This window comes from Hemicordylus capensis, chromosome 17 (genome assembly GCF_027244095.1).
Source record: "Hemicordylus capensis ecotype Gifberg chromosome 17, rHemCap1.1.pri, whole genome shotgun sequence".
NCBI lineage: Eukaryota > Metazoa > Chordata > Lepidosauria > Squamata > Cordylidae > Hemicordylus > Hemicordylus capensis.
The window spans coordinates 11,892,452-11,914,182 of NC_069673.1; the positions used below are offsets into that span (position 1 = coordinate 11,892,452).

At 46.6% G+C, this 21,731-nt stretch overlaps 1 long non-coding RNA gene across 1 annotated transcript; it reads right to left on the reverse strand.

Moving 5' to 3' along the window:
• Positions 1 to 761: 761 nt before the first annotated feature.
• Positions 762 to 21,634, reverse strand: LOC128338926 (uncharacterized). Its single transcript, XR_008312759.1, has 3 exons — positions 21,335 to 21,634; positions 20,785 to 20,933; positions 762 to 1,867 (listed from the first exon to the last, which is right to left on the reverse strand). It is a non-coding gene; the product is annotated as an uncharacterized LOC128338926 (long non-coding RNA).
• Positions 21,635 to 21,731: the final 97 nt, after the last annotated feature.

A 21,731-nucleotide genomic window follows, 5' to 3' on the forward strand; every position in this document is an offset into this window, starting at 1 on the left:
TTCATTATCTCCCTCACTCTTAGGGGCTGCTGGAGAGAGGGGTGGACACTATGCCCCCATCTACCCATCCCCAGGGAAGAGGCTGAGGGCCCCTTCCCCACCTGTAATTGGTTAAAAAGTAGAACTTGGCTGAAAAGTAGACCTTGGCTGCTCTGGAATCCCTTCCATGATCTGCCTTTCAGACCCCTCCAATTGGAAGAAGATGGTTTTGGCATGGACAGTACAGGCATTCGAAATTCCCGGGCCAGGGTTGGCATCATGGCATATGTGGATCTGCAGGCACGGAGATTCCCGGTGGTGGGGCACCCCCCAGTTTCAATCTATTTGTCAGAGAGAATTCCTGGATACAGCCATGAACGGGAGAGGGAACAGATTCTAAAATCCGACTTTTAAAAAAACCAGGATAGGAAAGATTGCTCGTGTTCTTTGAACACATCTGCCTCTCACTCCGCCAGGTGGTTTTGGGACTGGATCGGTTTGGTTTTTGAGTTCATTTTGCTCTGGAATTGTTGTTGCCCTTTTTATTCTGCATTATTAGTGGTTTTAAATAATTTGGTATTTGTTATTATTATTATTATTATTATTATTATTATTATTATTATTATTTTATTAAAACTTTTATACCGCCCTTCCAAAAGGCTCAGGGCGGTTTACATTAAAACACCATTAAAATCAATTATAATTAAACAAAAATTATAAAACATAAAGCAATGATTAACCATTAAAAACATCATAAAACAACAATTAAATAATCAGTTTTGATCTTTTATTCATTTTTATGTTCTGCTGTTAGTCACTTTGGGAACTCCAATTTCCCAAGGCAGATTTTTAAAAATATATATATCAAATGCCCCTATGCCCCTGAAACTAACTTGGACAATAATATTCTCAAAACCAACTTCTTTCCTAATATTCTTCTCTTACAGGAGGGGAGAACTGTGAAGAGAATTAATCTTGTCAAATTTTTCACAGTCAGGAATAATTCAAATTCAGGGTATGGCTTTTAAAAGATACAGACTATAGCTTGAGAATAGTTTAAATAGCTCAAGGTGTGTGGGGGACAGGTACAGTCATCAACACATTATGTTGAACATGGGTACGGCAGTGTATTTCCTCTCCCTACCGTTTTTTAACATTTATGGGGCCTGTACCCAGGCTGACTTTTAAAATGAATGCAATATTTAAAAAATTGTGTAGTGTGCAGACATCTGTACACTCCTACAACTGCTGGGCCCATAACCCAACAGGTTATGGGCCCAGCACACAACAACATCATAGCTGAATAGGGCCTTGTTTTCCACTCGTTTATGTTTGTTGTTGTAAGTAAGTAAATATGGCAGAATGTTTGCATATAAAGGGACAGGGAGCCTTCTTATTTGGAGAAGGAAAACTGCTCTCAGGCTGGCTGGCTTATTCTTGCCCCTGGCAAGTTCCCAGCCTCACACCCTGCAGTCTTCAAGAGCAGCCTGAGCGCTGCTTGCTAAAAGCTGTTTCGACTTAACTCTGACAATAAAATTTACCATTAAAAATAAATTTATCTTGGCTGTACATGGCCTGGAAATCTGCCGAGGGAGTGATTCAGTGGGCTTGTCACACCACAGCATTCAGCACACTGAGCTGAGCAGCTGGATATTCTCCAAGTCCAGCAACTCATTTTCTGCTGCTGGAATGTACAGGGGGCTGACATTTAATTTAGCATCTAACATACCTTGACACAAACCTATAATACAATCGCAGGGGATGGAGGGGCTGATGGAGGTAGAAGCAAGTGGCGGGAGCAGGTCCAATTGATGGAATGGGCTTTCTTTCTTTCTTTTGTCTTCTACTTTTGCTCTGTCAACAATCACCAAGTATGACAGAATGAAGGCTGCAATAAAAGGAGGATTGAAAAGGGAAAATTGGAAAGGCATGTGTGCCTGGTTTTGGTGCGCTCAGAGAAACTTGTGGTGCAGGTCTTCTTCACCCTCCATGATTGTGCATGCACTAGCTAGCATATCCCTTTAGCGATGTTGCTGTAGCAACTTTCTGTCTAGGAACATAGGAAGTTGCCATATACTGAGTCAGACCCTTGGTCTATCTAGCTCAGTATTGTCTGCACAGACTGGCAGCGGTTTCTCCAAGGTTGCAGGCAGGACTCTCTCTCAGCCCTCTCTTGGAGATGCTGCCAGGGAGGGAACTTGGAACCTTCTGCTCTTCCCAGAGCGGCTCCATCCCCTCAGCGGACTATCTTACAGTGCTCAGACATGTAGTCTCCCATTCAAATGCAAACCAGAGTGGACCCTGCCTAGCATAGGGTGGACTGAAACAAATGTTTGCCAGTATCTGAAACTGTCAACTTCCTGAACTGCTAAATGTGCGCATGTTTTAAATGTTGCTGTGTGTTATTGTGTGGCTGCCTAAATTGTTATTTAAAAATAAACATCTGAGAACCTTGAGACATGGATTTTGGTGGTATAAACATGTGTTAAAGAAACAAATGAACATTTGAATTTGCCTCTTGAAAGTGAACTTTAATTTCAAAATCAGAGGATTTGAGGACAGTAGATTGGTTAGCATCTCTTGGTTGTTTTGATTTTAGCCCTCAAGACTCCTAAGTGAGAAGCTGTTAAGCACTGCCAAATAGTGAGTAACACTGCATCTTCTATGCCTATAGAAAGCTATTAGATTCTAAATCTTATTACATATAAACTATGATTTAAGTATCAACTATTAAATATTCATATATTGAGTCATGGCGCATTAAAAATACACAGTCAAATCATAAATACCAGTGCATCCGTTATCATCAAACAGTGAATGCCATTGCATGTCAGGCACCAATTATTGTCAAGTAAGTGGCGCAGCGGGGAAATGCTTGACTAACAAGCAGAAGGTTGCTGGTTCGAATCCCCGCTGGTACTATCTCGGGCAGCCGCGATCTAGGAAGATGCTGAAAGGCACCATCATCTCATAGTGCGCGGGAGGAGGCAATGGTCAACCCCTCCTGTATTCTACCAAAGACAACCACAGGGCTCTGTGGGCGCCAGGAGTCAACACTGACTTGATGGCACAGCACTTTACCTTACTACTATATCGTTGCATGTTTGAAAGAAAACAGGGGGAGCTGGGAGCTAACTGGAAGCTAACTTAGCTTTCAGGTAAAACAGGGGAACTTCCTCCCAGACCCCGCTGCAGCCCGCTGTCCCATTCCACCACGCAGGCCGCAGCGGCATTTTAATGTAGAAGGGGAGACTTGCCTCTCGTCCCTTGCTCCCTGCAGCCGCGGCGGCGGCATTTAGAAGTAAAGGGGGGGCTTCATCCTCGCCACCCCACCCTCCTTGCTGCGGCAGTGGGGTGGCAAAAGAGGCTTAATCTCTCTCTAAGCAGCAGTCTTAAAAGTTTTTTTTAAAAACCTTTCCCAGTCCCAAGATCTGCCACACCCCCAGGCTTGGCCGCCATAGGCAATTGCCTCCATGGTCATCCGCCTAGAAAGGTGAGTTCCAACCCCAGAGGGGTTGTCCGAAAGACCACCATATGTGCCAATATTTGGACACCTTTGGACTTCCCGGGGAGGCCTTCAGACTTCATTGCCTTTCCCGGGCCTTGTGCGTTGACGTGGTCAACATCCAGATTTATCCCAACTGCAGGGTTTTGTTTGGAGACAACCAGTGGAGGTGTCTGGAGGACATCTCAGCTGTTGCCTTCAGGAAGGAGAAACCACACCCATCACCCCCACCCCGCACTCTGCGGTTTCAGCAGCTTCTTGCCAGCAGTTTAACAGCATCCAGAGTTGGGGTGGGGTGGAGACTAATCCTAGGAGTAATTGTCCAGACTTCCTGGCCCGACTAATAAATACACAACGCTCTCGCTCTCTCTCTCTCTCTCTCCTTGCCAGAGTTCTCCCAAATGGGACTGTGCAGAAGGTCGGCCTCTCTCTTTCCTCTCCTCTGCATAAGTGTGTTTCAATTCATATTGCCAGCGTTCCCCAGAGGAGGCAGCATCTTGAGAAAGACTTGGCAGCAAGCAGCAGACATGAAAAAGATTAGGCACTTCTCCTTTAACAACAGTGAAAAACATCCAAAGCACTCACCAGGAAATTACACCACCCATATTGAAGCAAACGGTATCGAAGCCGGGTATGTGCTTTTCTCGAGCAAGTCCTACTTAGATTGTCACTTAGACTGTCATGCGGGTGGCGAACATGATGCACGGCATTACGGCTCAGTCACAAGTGGTCTGTGTAGACCATACTGAGCTCGACGGACCAAGGGTCTGACTCAGTATATGGCAGCTGCCTATGTTCTTATGTACCTGAAGCAGAAGATTTGTCAGTTTACTCTTAGACGGGCTGGTCAAGCTTGCTTTTCTCTTGAGAGAAATCACAGTTCAGGCCCAATGGAACCTGATCTAATTAGTTTAGAGTCGTCTGGACCAGGGATGTGCATGAACTGAGATTCAACTACCGATTTGCAGCACAGCCTAGGCTCCTTTTTAAAAGGGAGGAGAGCAGGTCGGCGGCCCAGGAGGGCAGCTGGGGGTGGGAGAGCACTGGCGGCTCAGGGTACCAACCTGGTCCCCCTTTTGAAAAGATGCCCGGGATGTGCTGCAAATTGGTGATGGAATCACAATCCGTGCACATCCCTTGTCCAGATGATTCAAAACGAACCAATTTTGAATCGTCAATTAAAAAAAAATATGGGTTTGAGCCATGGAGCACACCAGTAGACAGTGTGTCTGTGGGGAAAGGTTCTCTACCTTTCTAAGAGCAGGAAACAGAGAGCTCTGAAAATGTCCCGAGAAAAAGGAGAGGAGAGCTGGTCTTGTGGTAGCCAGCATGACTTGTCCCCGTAGCTAAGCAGGGTCTGCCCTGGTTGCATATGAATGGGAGACTTGATGTGTGAGCACTGGAAGAGATTCCCCTCAGGGGATGAAGCCGCTCTGGGAAGAGCAGAAGGTTTCAAGTTCCCTCCCTGGCAGCATCTCCAAGATAGGGCTGAGAGAGACTCCTGCCTGCAACCTTGGAGAAGTCGATGCCAGTCTGTGTAGACAATACTGAGCTAGATGGACCAATGGTCTGACTCAGTATATGGCAGTTTCCTATGTTCCTATGTTCTCCTGAGCAAAATTTTTCATATGAATAGACGCTACACAAGGGCACAGAATTTGTTGGGTTTCAGCGTTTGGATTTTCAGCCACTATCGACAAACCAACCCACCAGTATCCAGTTCAAAAGCTGCAGAAAGAACAGTGAAATGTGCACACTGGAAATGATTTTGAAAAACCAACAACCCTAACAATCTTCAGTTTGCAACATCCCTTAAACAGCAGAGTAACAGCCATGAAGATCAGGTTCTTTGTGTTGTATCACTCTGGCCTGCCCTTTGAGGTTCTGTTGTCTTCACTAGACTAGACTTTCTTTTCAGGATCAGGGCCTAGTTTGTTTTTATTTATTTTTACCAATGATGCAAATTGAGATCTGCAGGTGGATCGCTAAAGCAGTGGCTGTGTTATCACCATGGCTTGTTTGGAAAACTTGTAAACTTAATAAGCAGCATTAGTTGGCATTTGATTTAACGTGAGCGTGTTGGTAACCAGATTAATGCTGGCATTTACTTTCCCTGCAATGCGCCGGCACACATGAATACCGCAGAAATATTTGGCATTTGGTTTTAGTCTTCCAAGACAAAAGGAAACAACACTTTATTATTATTATTAATCATTTCTATTGCACTTTTAGTACGCAAAGCGTTTTAACATTGTGGTGACATCCATCTTCTCCTTTGCCCACTGCCTTCAGCGCTCTTGCTTTGAGCCAATTTGTGTGAACAAAAATCAGCCATGGCTGTGGGCTGAATTGAATGCATTTTGGAGCTGGCCTAACAGCAAAATGAAGATCTGATTCCTCTGTCATACCAAGTCAGTTTTTATGCTTGCAATAAGGAGAGAAGTTACATGTCTCATTGCAGATTGAAAGGGATGAGAGGATTTCTCGCACGCACACACACACACACACACACACACACACACACACAATCTAGAGCTACCATATTTTCAGCTTGAAAAATGAGGATGCTGTTCCAACCGTGTGTGTGTGTGTGTGTGTGTGTGTGTGTGTGTGTGTGTGTGTGTGTGTAGAGCTGGTCTTGTGGTAGCAAGCATGACTTGTCCCCTTAAGCTAAGCAGGGTCTACCCTGGTTGCATATGAGAGGGAGACTAGAGGTGCGAGCACTGTAAGATATTCCCCTCAGGGGATGGAGCCGCTCTGGGAAGAGCAGAAGGGTTCGTTCCCTCCCTGGCTTCTCCAAGATAGGGCTAAGATTCCTGCCTGCAACCTTGGAGAAGCCGCTGTCAGTCTGTGAAGACAATACTGAGCTAGAGAGACCAATGGTCTGACTCAGTATATGGCAGCTTCCTGTGTTCCTGTGTGTGAGATCTGCCTCCAGAGCAACTGTGGTGGCATTCCAGTTCTTCCAACTGACGTTCCAAGTCTTCCAATGGACTTGCTAGCAGTGGCAATAGAGCAGAGGCAGCCTTTGGTTTCGGACAAGGCGGTGCCCCACCTCACCCTGCCCACCCATTAGACCTGGAAAACAGATTGACTTTCCTCTGTGCAAAAGGCAGACTTGGCCTCCTGTTCTGGAGTCGCTCTGGCTGCTGAAGCAAAGGTAAACCAGTGTACCGGTCTGCTTTTTTGCTTATTGGACCTCCAAGCCAAGAAGTCCAGAACTGGTAGACCTGGCCACTGTTCTGAAGGAGGCCAGGTCTGAGGACATGTCCATGAAAGATGAGGACATATGAGGATGACTCCATTACTTTATTCTTCTTCTTTTCACTTTGCTTTGAATCCCACTCTTAAATTCTGAACCTTGCCAGACGTCTCCTCTGATGCCCACCAGCCAGCATCCAGAACGAGAACATGTGACTGCGGTGAGCAACGTGTCTTGCCTTGTGCTTCCGTCTGATTCTGCATGGACGTTGCAAGGTTGCCCTTTATCAAAAGGCATCATGAAATGCCCACATTTGGACTGGCTCTGATGGCCAGGGCTTGGCGGTGACTTTTCTCAGAGCAGCTGCGTGGCCTTGGACCCATCTGAGGTCCTGAAGCTCCCATCCAGGCAAACCTTGCTTTGCAGATTGACCATTGCCACCCTTGGTCACCCTGTACAGCCGGGCTGCACCCACAAAAATGTTGTCCTGTTTGCCATCTCTTGTTGGAAGGGGATTCCATCAGCAAAATCTAGGGCCAGATTTTGGCCTCCTTTCCACTCTCATCTAGAAGCCTCTTCCTCCAAGGCTGGAAGTTGCTAATAAGAGATGCTAAGGAAGAGGAGTGGTGGGGGAGAGGGAAAACAACGGAGCCGTCTGTTTGGGCCCCCTGAGTCGAAGAAGACGCCTCTCTTGGAAACATGCCATTAGAGCCGCTGAACAGTCACTGCACACACACCTCATCAGACATCATCATAATATTAATAATGAAAGGGCAGCTTCCTCAAAGATCTTAGACCCCGGCATACCATGGCTGACAGGAGCACTGCATGCAAATAAGCTGCGTGAGCCTCATTCCAAACAGAAGCCAGGCAAAACACAGCAGGAAGAAAAACCAAAACACCCACCCAGCGCCTCCTTCGCCAAGAGAGGGAGACGTGAATTGTGAATGCTTTTTTAATTCCTTGCAGCTTCGCTTTAACTCTGGAATCCTTCAGGTTTCTCTCTTGTGAACCAAGGTTCGGTGAAGCAAGAAACAGCAGAACCAAGAGGGAAAGCAAAGATGAGTCGGCGGCTATCTCTGCTTCAAGAAGCTCCTGTTTAGGCTTGCCTGTGAAGTCAAACCACATCTTTGTCCTGAGTTTGGGGTGTGTGTGAGGGTGTATGTGGCAGTTGTTACGCAGTGACTGAACCCATTGGAGCCAGCAGCAAGGTCTTGGTTTCATCTGGCAGGCAATTACTTTTTGGGGGTCTGGAAGCCTTGGAGCCTGCCTCAACCCTGCCAACCATTTCCTGGCCCTTCCAGGGTACCCTGTGGCCATGGTGGAGTGGTGAGGAGGGGTTGATCTACGTTGGAAGCAGAGACCCAAGAACAGCCCTGCTGGATCAGGCCCAAGGAGGCCCATCTAGGCCAGCATCCTGTTTCACACAGTGGCCCACCAGATGCCGCTGGAAGCCTACAGGCAGGAGTTGAGGGCATTCAACACTCCTGTGTAAATACTTGCACAAACAAGGTTGTGTGACAGAAGGCCATCGGAAACAGGCCCTCTGCTGTGCAACTCCATTTGCACAATTCTGTGGTCTTCCTCAAGTGCTCTTGCGCAAGTGCTCCTCTGCTGCAAAGCAGATGGGGGGGGGGCTTGTGGTATGTCACCATCACCCCTTGTTCAGGCTTGTTTGGACAGGCTCACTGGTTTGAACCTGGAAGTTGCCAGCCCTGGCTTTGAGTTCTCTCTGTTGTGCTCTGCTCTGCTCATGTGGCCAGGCTCACTTCCTAATTACCCACAGGTGATCCTGTGGCATCTGCCTCATTGCTCCTCCCCGATGTATGTTTTGCCCACAGCATGACCCACCACTGACTGACACTACCCTGCCTCCTGGGGTTGCACTTTATAGTGATATAACCGTGAAAGCCGGTTCTTGTCTGGGTGGTGTACGACGCCAAATAATACACACACACAGAGGGGAAAGCTTATGGGATGTTTACTGCTAGCCAGTAAGGCTTTCGGGGCGCACCCAAATCGAGAGCGAAGACCCCCAGTTACAGGTAAGTATTTATACACAGCGGGTAGCTTAGTCATCTATCATGGTGTAACAAAGGTCTTCGGAGGAATGCAAAGCTTATCGTCAGTGCTGATCCACCTTTGTTTACATCAGAACGAAACAATCGACCATCCCTTAACTTGTATCAGTTTCCCAACATCCGCTGTTTATACCCTGTTCCATTTCCCCGTTTGTTTCCCCTTCCCTAATCTTCCTAGAGGAGTCAGCGAGTTATTATAAGGGCCCCCTGTCTACGTTTCTCTTAGGGGAAGAGTAAGATACCAACAGCTGCAGCAGATTTACTCCTTAAGAGGTAAAGGCTACCTCCCTGGGCAGAGAGGGCTGGGGGGGAATTAACCCCTTAGTTTCCAGTGTGGAAGAGGCATAGAGAGTGATGGGACTTCATATGAAGATGGCTGTGCTGTGGTTCCCTGGGCCTTAGTTTTAGGTGAGACTGCCCTCCCCACGTGGATGGTTTGCATGGGTATATCAATAGGTACTCCCCATTGCCCCCCCCCCAAATGAACTCTTTGCTCCCGCTGTTCAGGGCTTTCCTCATTCCAAAGTCTTAATTAGCTAATGTTAAAAAAAAAAGAAGGAAAAGCCTCAACACTCAGTTTGAATCTGAGAGAAAGGGAGGTTAAACAAACGCCCGAGAAAAGAGGCGTCTTGCAATTCACTGGGGTTGTGCACCAGAACGCTCTCTCCAGATTGTGTGCGTTCTGTTGAATTCCAATGAACAGTGGGGAAAACCTGCCCTGGCTTTCTCATGGAGGCAAAGAAACTCTGGATGATGACTGAGAGCCTGGGGAGAAGGAGGATCCACTGAGGACATGGGGGGGGCTCTCTTTTCTCCCCTCCATCCACTTGAAAAACCCTCACCATAATGAGAAGAGAAAAGCAAGCCCAGCCCATCACGATCAACAGCACATCTTCCACTTTATTCTTGTCTCTGAGCTTCTAGCCCTCCCCTTCCCCATCTCTCTCTCTCTCTCTCTCTCCTTCCTTCTACCACAGAAGAATATTGATTGAAATGCCTCGTAATCCATTGTTTCTGTGAAAATATTGGCTTTGAACTGTCCCAGGTGGAAGCGGAGAAAATCTGCATGTGTTGGGCTAGTGCTTGCTCATAGAAAGGAGGCTGTTTGTCATGGGGAAACATGGCCTGTTTGTTAGGAAAGGCCATAGCAATGCCGTCCGCTCCAGCACAGACGGGCTGAGGGGTGGGCGAGAAGGCAGCCGCCGAGGACCCACCACTGACAACACCCTGCATCCGGGGGCTGCCCCACATACTTTAAGGTGGCCCCCCCACTGTGCAACAAATTACAGTTTTAAGTATTACATGTTATACATTATAAACAATATTTTCAATATTTTATATATGCCTCTATGGCATATATACAGTGGTCCCTCGACTTACGAAGCACTCGACATCCGAAGATTTCGACATACGAATGACAAAAAATACCGGAAGTCGTTGCCGGTTTAGATGCGGCTTCCTCAACCTACGAATTTTTAGATGCGGTTTCCTCGACTTACGAGTGTTTCCGGACTTCCGTGGATGCGCTTTTCGACTTACGAAAATTCCAACCTACGAACGTGCGTTCGGATCGGATTATCTTCGTAAGTCGAGGGACCACTGTATATATTTTGTGATGCATCAGGCCGCACGTGTTAAAATGTCCAGCAGCTGCAGTTGTGCAAACAGGGGGGGAACTGCTGCTTGCAGAGTGGCTGTGCGTCATGTCAGCCAATGTTGTTCTTGGCTGGCATTACACAAAGTAAGCCTGTTGAAATTAAAAAGGACCTAACTTGCCCTTCTAATTTCAGTGGCACTATTCTGAGTAATTTCCCTCATTATCAGCCATTATTGTTATATGCAGCTCTATCCTTGCCCGCAGAAATGACAGCAAAAAGAAGGGCTCTGCCCCAAAGAGTGTGCAGTTCTCCCAAAGAGCATACAGTTCTCCCACACAGGAGAGACATGGAGAAGAATTATTTGATTACATTTATATCCGGCTCTTCCTCCAAGGAGTCATAAGAACATAAGAACAGCCCTGCTGGATCAGGCCCAAGGCCCATCTAGTCCAGCATCCTGTTTCACACAGTGGCCCACCAGATGCCTCTGAGAAGCCCACAGGCAAGGGGTGAGGGCATGCCCGGAAGGTCTCGTCCGCATGCCTCTCTGTCTCTCTGAGCTTCTCCAGATCCGCCACCTTGGTCTCAAGGGGAAAAACTTGTTCCCAGAGAGCCAGGAGCTCCTCGCACCGAGCACACACCCATGACTTCAGCCCATGGAGCAAATAGTCATACTCTGTGCAATACACTGGGAAGTACTCCCTCCCCTGCTGGCTTTCTATCTTCATAACTGGTTTCGTTGGCAGTTTACAGTACTTAGAGACGGTTTATTTGAAGGATAGGTCTCAGCTGTATTGGTCAGCTATTTAACTGTCCAAACTGCCTTTCTCAAGAATATGAGGGAGGAATTTGTACCTTCTCTTCTCCACTGGGCTCCTTGTGATCACAGCACAAACTCCCACAAAACCCCAATGCCCTGTTGGCTATCCCTGTTCGCTATGCTCTCGGGGCCTTCACCTCCCATGTAGAGAGTAGGCTTCAAACTGAGATGCAGGAATGTGGCTCAAAGGAATGTGGGACCTCCCACAGCCCTAGCTGACTCCACCCCCTCCAGGCAGGGAGAAACAAAAACTGGATGCCACAGGAGTTTGCTAGCCCTGGGAAATGTTAGCCTTGGCAAATAACAAACCCAGAGGCTAGGAATGATCCCTTAAAGAGAAACCAGCCCCTCAAAATCTCCCCTCCTCCTGTTAGTTAGTTTGAAGGGGGGGGGGGAAGGCTTGATGTTCTGTTTAGAAAAGCTTGCTCACCTGAAGCTGCTTCTGCTCTTCCCAGAGTTGGCTTCAAGCTGAGCACATCAGGTTAGCCACTGAGGCTACAAGCCGAAACACATTTATTAGGGAGTAAGTTCTATTGAACAGTCTACTTATTGACTTTTTATTTGCATTTACAAAAGCAAACAGCACTGAATAATACAGTGTCCTAAGAAAATAGTCGCACAGAAAAGTAGGTGGTGTCGCAATAACAGCTAATGGATGTCACAATACGCAAGTCCTTCCAGCTTTGGGTAGCATTTGGTTTAGAGTTTGGTGGGAAGAAAGTCCAAGGGCCGGGCACCCCTTCATCCTCTTATTTACGTGTGTCCAGAAGGGCCATGCCTGTTTTTTTCTGCCAATCACAGCCTCCGGGCTGTGCCCACCTGGCCCTTAATAAATGCAGCCAGCTCTTTTATGATAGCCAGAGAGTCTTGATTTTGCTTTAGCGGTGATGACCAGTTTATGAACATGTCATCCTTCCAAAGAAAGGAGAAAGTAAACCGATTCAATAGCCAACGGTCTAGAGCCAATGTGGTGTAGTGGTTAGAGTGCTGGACTAGGACCAGGGAGACCCGAGTTCAAATCCCCATTCAGCCATGAGACTTGCTGGGTGACTCTGGGCCAGTCACTTCTCTCTCAGCCTAACCTGCTTCACAGGGTTGTTGTGAGGAGAAAGTTAAGTATGTATTTATACCTCTCTGGGCTCCTTGGAGGAAGAGCGGGATGTAAAATGGAAATTAATTAATTAATTAAATGTCAGGGAAGAGCCTTCTGCAACCTGTAATGAAGGGCTGGGCCTCAGGTAGTGAGAACAGGGCTTCCCCAATTTGTTTTCAATTTAATTTTAATATTTGGGTTATGCAGAAGTCTTTGCTGGTGGTGATAAAATGTTCCCGCCCAGGAAGCTAGGGGGAAGCTGCACTGGTGCAATTTCAGCCTGTCATGAAAGGGTTACAGCCACATAGGTGCTATGGGGCAGATGGGAATAAAAAGCCTTGCTCGCTGGGGCTGACGGCTTGACTTCTCCAGGGCTTGCAGAGAGCCCTCCAGAACAGATCACTTTAGCCTCCCTTTCTCCATCAGGAAAAGGCTGCCAGCTGGAAGGTGAAAAGGAGGTAATTATGATGTGGCCACCCCGCCCCCCTCCACCCACCCCCGTGTCTCAGAAAGGTCTTTAAGAGAAAAGCACACTTTCACCTTTCTCTGGCTGCTGAAAGGAACTCATTATCTGACTCTCCAGAAACCGTGGCAGGACAATAGTGTTTGTTCTGGGCGTGGGGGCAGAAGAAATGACAGGGAGGGAGCCCTAAGAGAAGAGCCCCTGCCGGACCTTTTCCTCACACTTTCCAACTGCAACCACTAGGCATGACCACCCCACTCCTCCATCTCTGGCCTTCTCCGACAGCACTCCATCTATAGTTAATGATATCAAATGGGCCATCATTAAAAAAAAAAAACCCATTTACTGGCATGACCATCCCACACATAACAGAGGGTATAACAGAAACCCTATCTTCCTCCCTCCCCCCACCCCCGGCCTCTGAAACAAGAGGATTTTTTAAAGCCGGGCATACTTCAGGCTAAGCCAGAATGCGCAGCCTTCATGGGGGGGCGGGGGGGGGGGGCGGACAAATCCTGTCTGTCCTGGTCCCTGATAGCCTACAGGGACTTTGGGGTAAATCCAGCTAATATGTGGACTGGCACATTCCAATCCGGAGTGGATTTGAAATAAAAGCCCTGTGTGTGCCAAGCCTCCGGGGAGGCTAGCTGGGAGCGAGCAAAACCGGAGTAGAGCCCGATTCCAATGCAGCAGGCAGACTTCTGCACATGGGTGTCTGAGGATGCAGGCGTCCTTATATTGTATTCCTGATGGGAAGACTAGCAGATGGCATCATCTCACTCTGATGGGTCCCAGCACAGGTGGGGAATTCTTCTTTCATGCCTGCTTGTTTAAGTACTTTCAAATAATGCCATTCCCTCAAATAACACAAGCAGCCACTATGTAAATGGCATGAAAACGATGTAAGCAAACACTCCACACCCAAACCTGACATTTACCGTAAATAGTTACCCCTTAACTGAGGGTAATAGTGGCGGTTGGACCGGTCAGTATTGCAGTGAATCATTAAGTACTAAAAAATGATGTATGAAGTTTATTAGGAGCAGGTCTTTCTCGCTGGATGAAGGGGTTCCCCCCCCCTCCATGTTCTGCTCCTGCACTTTCAATTAAGCCACAGAATTAATCTCTTATAACAGTTGCTGCTGCTGGTTTTGTTCTATCCCAAACTCTAATTTGCATCGGGACTCCTAATTACTTTTTACTGCAGGGGAAGCAGCTTTCAAAAAGGAAGACAGAAGAAACCAGAATCTTCCACAAGGTGTGGATGCAATTGTGGTGGTGCTCGTGGGGTTTTCTAGCATGACTGGTGCCTTCATTTCTTAAGGCACACTTCAGCCGCTCTGATGGCACAGGAAGGTACCCTGGCTCACATTTTGGGAATCACTGCATCAAGCAACAGGAATTATTTCCGCCTTACTGCTGCAAGTGGAGAGTTGGTCTTAAGCATGAATTGACCCCCCTGAGTGATAGGCAAAGTCTGCCTTGGTTTGCATTTGGATGGGTGCCTACTTGTGAGTGCTCTCTGCATGTAGCACTACCGGAAGTGAACCCTGTCCTGACTGACTGGTGGTGATCTCTAGGGATCAGCCACTCATCACATGGTGGGTGGGACCTAGAGGCAGGAAGAGGAGACTTTTTTTGTTCAGGAGAAGCTAGGTTGTCCTTGCAATCGGATGTTGGCCAGGCAAATGGCTGCATCAAGGAAGACTGCAAGGGCTTGAATTCTCTCTCCACCATGGTTTTGGTGAGTTCAAGAAGAAAGCCAGGGTTTTGACTTCGGGGAGAGGTTTAGTCTAGGGAACAGTTTACTAGTCAGTTTGCATCAGAAACTTATTTTTGCTTTTGTGTGCCGTGCATATTCTATTTCTTACAACTGCTCTATGGTGTTTTATCTGTAACGTAACTAAGCTAAGAAACACTGAGCCTGTGCCATTCCAACAGGGCATTGTAAAAGACTCTGTAAACTTTTTAAGGTGCATCTGTTTTTGAATTATTCTTGCAACTACTGAGTATTTCTTTTACCTGTAACTAAAAGCTGAAAGAGCCTCTGATGGAAGCGGTCTGTAGTACTTTGAATAAAGCCCCCCCCCCTTTTTTTTTTTTTTTTGCTCTTTGCAATTTTGAATAAGCCCTCTTGAGTGGATTTTTAACTCAGGAAAGGTGGGTTGGAAAGGGTTTTTTTGTTTCTGGTGCCAAACATGTCTCAATTTGACGGTTCATCAGCTACCGAGTTTTCTCATCATGTGTAGGCTTGCACGTGGAAGGGTTTTTTGGGGGTACTTTCCCAATAATAAGGAAAGGAGGGTCTCCCTGGAATTCCACCCTAATGGGAGGGGGGTTTAAACTCTGTAATAATTGGGTGGTGGCCAGCGGCGTACCATTAATTAGGAAAAGGGAGTCTCCTGGCCCATAGCCCCTAAAGGCCAGCCCTTGCCCTTTCTCTTTTCCCCGTGTCTTACTCTTTCTCTTTTTCTGTTGCTGCTGCAGCAGCAAAGTGGTCCCATACCACCACCACCTCCTCCTCCTCCTCCTCCTCTTCTTCTTTTTGCCTCCCGCCTGCCTCTCAGCATGGCTGCTCCTGGCCGGCCGTGCTCTGCGCAGACTCATTCCCTGAAACTGAGAGCATGCCGATTGGGTGACATCATGCAGGCACAAGTCAGGCAGCAGCAGCGGCGAGAGGGAGTGCTGGAACTTTGAAGCCAAGCTGCTGGCTGCAGGCTGCATAAAAGCCGTGCTTCGTTTGTGTTGCTGACAGACTGGCTCACAAGAAGGCAGGGGGTAAAATAAATGCAAGTCGTATTAGAAGGCAAAGCAACTGCCCGAGGGCTGCATAACCGCCTTGTTCTGCGGTGCTGACTGACCCTCAAGAAGGCAAGGCAGCGGGAGGACGGTAAATGGAACTTTTATTTTTAGAAGTAACCGTCGGGTCGAGGGAACGAGTGGAACGTGAAGAAAACAAATGAAAAAAGAGGGAGAGATGGTGAGAAAGGGGTGGGGGCTGCCTTGGTACTGCTGTCTCACAAGAAGGGGAGGAACGACGGAACGTAAAAGAAACTCGTATTTTTAAAAGTAAGCATGATGGAGGTAGTTGATGTTCAGTGTTGGGATCTTGCAGGCTGAGTCATCCATTTGATAAGGGCTAAAGAGCTGCTAAATAAATGCTTAAAAAAAGACTCGCATCAAAATAAGACTTTGCAAATCAATTGATGATGGGGATTCTTTTTCCCCCCCTTTTTTAAGGCTGCCTTTCTCTCCTGTCCCTGAAATGCTTACTATTTAAATCCCAAGAAACTGGGATGACTCCATGTATTCCATTCTGTTGTCTGGTTTGAAATCAAATTAGGAGATAGATAGATAGATAGATAGATATTGTCTCAACTGATTACTGATTGCTGGTGGGTGACTTCTCTTTCTGTTGGCATAGCCGGGGCGTATCTAGAGTACGGCAGGCAGGGCACGTGCCCCGGGAACCGGGAACCTAGATGCTCTTCCCAGAGTAGACCCATCCCCGAAGGGGAATATATTACAGTGCTCACACTTCTAGTCTCCCATTCATGGGCAACCAGGGTGGACCCTGCTTAGCTAAGGGGAGAAGTCATGCTAGCTACCACAAGGCCAGCTCTCCTCCCCAAGTTTTATCCATCAGGCACATCATAGGTTCACTACTCTCTCTCTTTTCATCTGTGGGATGCTGGATTTTTTGCACTCTGTCAGCCTAACGCACTTCACAGGGTCATTGTCAGGATGAAATGGCATCATCCTTTGTATTATGCCAAGAACCCAGAGCTCCTTAGAGAAAAGATTAGATAACATGTGTTAGGCAGGCAATGCTGGAAGATGTGTTGGGAAAGGATCTCTGGAAAAGAAGAATGACCATTCAACCAGCCATCATGGCCGGAGTGAGCATCAAGAATTTCAGTGCAGGGACCATATGGGGCCCTTATGCTCAAATATCCAAGAGCATGGTGGTTGCTCAGTGCAGTGCTAAGTCGGGCAGCATAGTAACGGTTCCTCTGGGATGGCCAGGAAGGGCATATTTTCCCCTGCTGTTGTTGCCTCGGAAGTCGGGAGCACTCCCACCCTAGTAGCATCCCCTACCAGAGCATAGGGTGGGAACAAGGGCTCCCCACACTTTACCTTTGGCTTCCAACCACTACATTGTCTAAAGCTGATCTCTGCTATGCTGGTGGGAACGCACATCATTTCCCCTCTAGGCAGGATGTGGCAAGCACTGAGAAGTCTTATCCTGGAGAGCATCAACCTGTCTTTTGAGTCCCTGTCTTTGCTAGCAGGTTGTGTGTGATTGTTGCTGTTAGAAATGACAACCTTGGCACATCCCTTGGGCACTTCCTTTTTGTTTGGTGCCTGGTGGTCTAGAGATGTGTTCCTTTTGAAGATGGGAAGGACAGGGAGAAGCCAAAAAAAAAAAAAAGTTGGCTAAATAAGCTCAATAATTGGAATATATATGTTCTTGTTTCTCCTTTGATATTGGCCCACTTGAAAAGAAATATCCCCAGATCAATGGGTGCCCCCTCTGGCCGAGCCCCAACAGCATAGATGTTTTTTTCTTCCTTTAAAAACATAGCACAACAACATAGCACAACAACAAGCCCATTGCTTTGATGGTTAAAAATTGGAAATCAGCCTGCCCCTATCCTCTTATTTCGATTGAAGAAAAAATGTTCTGAAAAGCTGATACCACTGGGTAACATTTTTAGTGTTTTATTGCAGTTTATATAAAATGTATCATAAAACCTCCAAAATGGAGCTTTAAAAGGACATAGGCCCAGATCTCTTTACAGTATTTTTATTGTCGGCAGATAAATCCCACAAACACCATTAAAACAACATTTTACCCTCCAGCTGACATAAATAGTTTTGTTTCCTTCCGTTGGCCAATGAAAGCAAGCAATTGAGGTTATCTGGGGCTTTGCAGATGCTCTGGGGAGAGGGGACTAGACCTGAGAGGTCTGGAACTCAGAAAGGTAGCAACTTCTAAACAGGTTGTGCAGAAGTTCAGCCTCACAGCTAACCCAGAGGCCCGCTAGCACCCTTGCTAAGGAGACAGAGGGGTTACCCTAACCCTAACCCTTCCCTTCAGCAGAGAGCCTACCTAGCCACTTAGCAGTGCTGCTGCCGAAGAAATGGGGCTTGTCTGGAAAGAAGCACCAGGAAAATGGGTAAAATTTGTTTAAGCACTCTTCCTGCAAATTCTTCAAATTTCGGGTGCATTTTTCCTGCATTCTGGACAGGTGACAACCCTAGCTGGATCTGATTCTGTATAAATGATTCTCTCCATTAAGAGAGTGTACATGAGTAGTTCTCTCTGGTGAGAACCAGTGACTCTCACATGGTTTAACACTCCTCTGTTTTGTCTATATAAGCCCTTGTGTGTTGTTAAAGCACACACACACACACACACGCGCGCGCGCACTCCTCAGTTCCATGCTATGGAATATTTGAAATAAAAGCCTATTAAAACAACACGACTTAACATTTCTATGGCACTTTCCTTTCAAGAAATTCAAAGCCCTTTCCAAACATTACTTAACGAAAACCAACAGCACCTCTGGGATGTGTTATTATTATTCTGTTATAATACTAATTCTGGAGGAAGGTGCAATGAGATGCAGGGAAGCCAAAGCACGCCTAATTTTTCTCACCAAAGGTCTTTTTATCTCTTCTTCCACCCACCCACCCCCTTAGCGATGTCTCTGCCTCTTTCAGCTTTTCATTATGATTTTTATTCAAGATTCGTACAAGAGCTTTTAATGTACCAAGTGGTTTGCATGCTTTGTCTTGCTCCTCCCCCCGCCTTTTCCCCTTTACAGTCACACTGTGAAGTGGTGGCGCTGAATTCCAGCCCCCCATGGTCCCGCCCCACATACTTTTCCAAGCAGAGGAGTTCAAGCTCATAGCAGCTTCTGCAAAATCAGTTTCTATCTGGAAAAATTGAACGCCTTTTTAAAAACCAGTTTGTGAGTTGTTAGTGTTTAGTTGCAGCAAATCTTCATAATTCAGCAACGCTTCCTGATTTAGATTTTCAGATACTGAATTGTAAGCTTGAATTTCCATTTTGAACATGAAATGTTTATCCCCAAACTTGAATGTTGTAAAACTGTTGACATTTTCTTGATTTATTTGATTTTGGCAGGTTCTGGACATGTGTGCACAGAGAGAGAGAGAGGCCTATTTTCTGTTCCATTATTGCAGTTATTGAATCCTGTTTTATCTTAACACAGCACTGCCGGTGTTAACCCTTTGCTTCTCCAGCGATTGTTGTCTACCATCATGCGCAAGCACCCTATTTTGGCTGGGGATGCTAATTGTAGTTCAACATTTGTTCATTTGTAGCTCGAAAGCCAAGTTTGCCTATCCATGCCTGAGGGCTTCCCCATCTCTGGGGCTTCCTTTAAACAGGTGTGCCCTAAGTTGTTTTGTTTTTTTTAATTGGATATTTTGTTCAACTTTTAAATTGTTATGTTTGTTTTTAACAATGATCACATATAATTCAAAAGAGCAGTAGAGGAAACCGATAAAGCATTTCCTATACTGTACATGGGAAGAGAGAACATTTTTGAGCATGCAATTACGCTGCAGCAAAGGCTGAGCTCATTTTGCCCAACTCCACTACTTTATTATTTGGGGAGTTCACCTTGCCCTGTATTCCACTCTTCTTGGGTTCAGCTAGGACAATTTCTAAAAATAACTTCGTTATTGGAGCAAGCATAGTGTGTCACCTTTTAGTTTCTTCATTTCTTCATCTCAGCCATCACATGCACTGTAAAGAAGTACTTCTGATGCACCAGGATTTCTTTTGTGTCCATCTCACACGTGCATCAGTACACACACATAATTGTCAAGGGTATTAGAAGGAAGACCTGTTATTCTAAAGCCACCCTGGCTTCATAATAGAGCTTCCCCATCTAAGGCTGCTTTAAAAACAAAAAACAAAAAGACCTTGACATACCTGTTTGTTTGGGATTAATTTGAAACCATGTTTGTCTGCTTAGCTAATCACAGTCTGCTCTGGTTGCATATAAATGGGAGACTACGAGGCGGGTCTCACAATCAGTGAGACCCGCTTTTGCCTCATGAGTAGCCGCGGCACGGAGTCACGCCACGGCTACTCACGATCAGAAAGCCCGGGTTTGCCGAGTGCTCGCTCTGCAAACCAGGGCTTTAGGGAGGTCTACTTGAGCGGGTTACCCACTCGTAAGCCACCAGGATCGCCTGAGAGCCCAGTGGTTTACACGATCAACAAAAATCAGGCTAGGCTCTCCTAGCCCGATTTTTGTTGATTGTGAGAATAGCCCCTACATGTGTGAACAATGTAAGATATTTCCCTTCGAGGATGAAGCCACTCTGAGAAGAGCATTTAGGTTCCAAGTTTAACCAGCTAGCCTTTAGGCAATTTGGTTTGGGTTTTTTTTAAGTCGTTTGAAACACCCTGTGATTTGTTTCAGAACTTCCCCTTCCCCATCGGACTATATCTTTTACAACTTTTCTAGTATCTATACTTTTGTGGTTAGAGAATGCCATCTTGTGGCCTCCCACATATAGCAGCTTTTCTCTGTTAGTATCAAAAATAGATATATATATTTTTAATCACTGAAAACTTCCAAGATGATGGGGAAGTACACATCAGAGTCCACATCTGATCTGTTATCATCAGTTTTGTGTTTCTTAGACCATGAGCCAACCAAATTTTGACATGGCACTACTCCATCATATACATTACACCAATCAAAATGACCAAGACCAGGCTAATTAAATTATTGAAGGCAAGGGAAATTAAATTAAGCTACTCGGGATAATGGCTGAAATATAAGGCAAAGTTTCATGGGTTCAATGAGAGAGCAGCTTAATTTCCCACTACACTGCGAAGAGGGGAAGCAGTAATTTTTGATGCCCTTCCCTTCCAATGTCAGGATGATTATTTTTTTTGAAGGGCAGGATGTCAAAAATTGTACTGGTCATCATGGGCATTATGACCATGATGACCAAACTAGTCATTTCGAAACTGCAAATAATACTCCCTACCACTTGCTTCGCATTGTTCATCTCACCCAACTTTTCATCCTTCACGTTCTCCTGACCGAACTTTCAAATGCATTTGCTTGCAGAATTGTAGATCAGTGTGCGGGAGCAAACCAGGACGTCTGTCTTCCAATCTGTGAAGAGTGTTTCTCCTGTTTTGAACACATTTCAAGTCAGGTGAATGAAGCCACTTCCGGAATTTCTGTTTTGTGTATTTTGTATATCCGGATGGTTTGCCAACAGAAGTAAATGAAGGGAATTGAGGTGGAGGATGGCCCCCATTTGCATCAGTGGCTATTATATAAGTTGGCTATCCGAGCCAGCAAAGTACAACATAGTATGTTAGTGCGCATGTGGTCAGGATGAGGTTTGCCAGAAGGTCGGGAAGAGGCAGGACAAGGGACGGGCACCTGTACAACCCTTATCTAGCACAGGCACACCATTTCACAGAGTGGCAATAAACCTCCTGGGGCCTATACAACCCAAGACCACTAGAGGAAAACACTACGCACTGACTCTGGTGGACTTCACCTAGGTGGCCAGAGACCCTTACCCTGAGCCAGAGAGAGATGCAAAGACTAAGTCAGGCTCTGATGTACACTTTTTGCCAGGATCAGTTGGCCAGGGGAACTCCTGGCTGATGGCAAGGGCCAGTTTCCTATATGGGATGATGAAGCAGCATTGGAACACCCATGGGGGATGGAGCATCGCACTCCTGTGACTGGCCAGCCCCTGACACGGGACTCAGTGGGAGGAGCCCAAGGCAGGGACTTGGGGGGCCCTGATCCAGGAGTTGATTCCTGGACTGGCAGTCCCGCTCCTAGAGAGTGACATCGCCGGCGCTCTAGGAACCGAATCGTTCGCCCTGTGACGGGGCAGGATCACGTGATTGCTACTAACGACGTTTTGGTCAGAGCGGGAGGAGAGCCGCGGCTAGAGCGTCCCAGGAA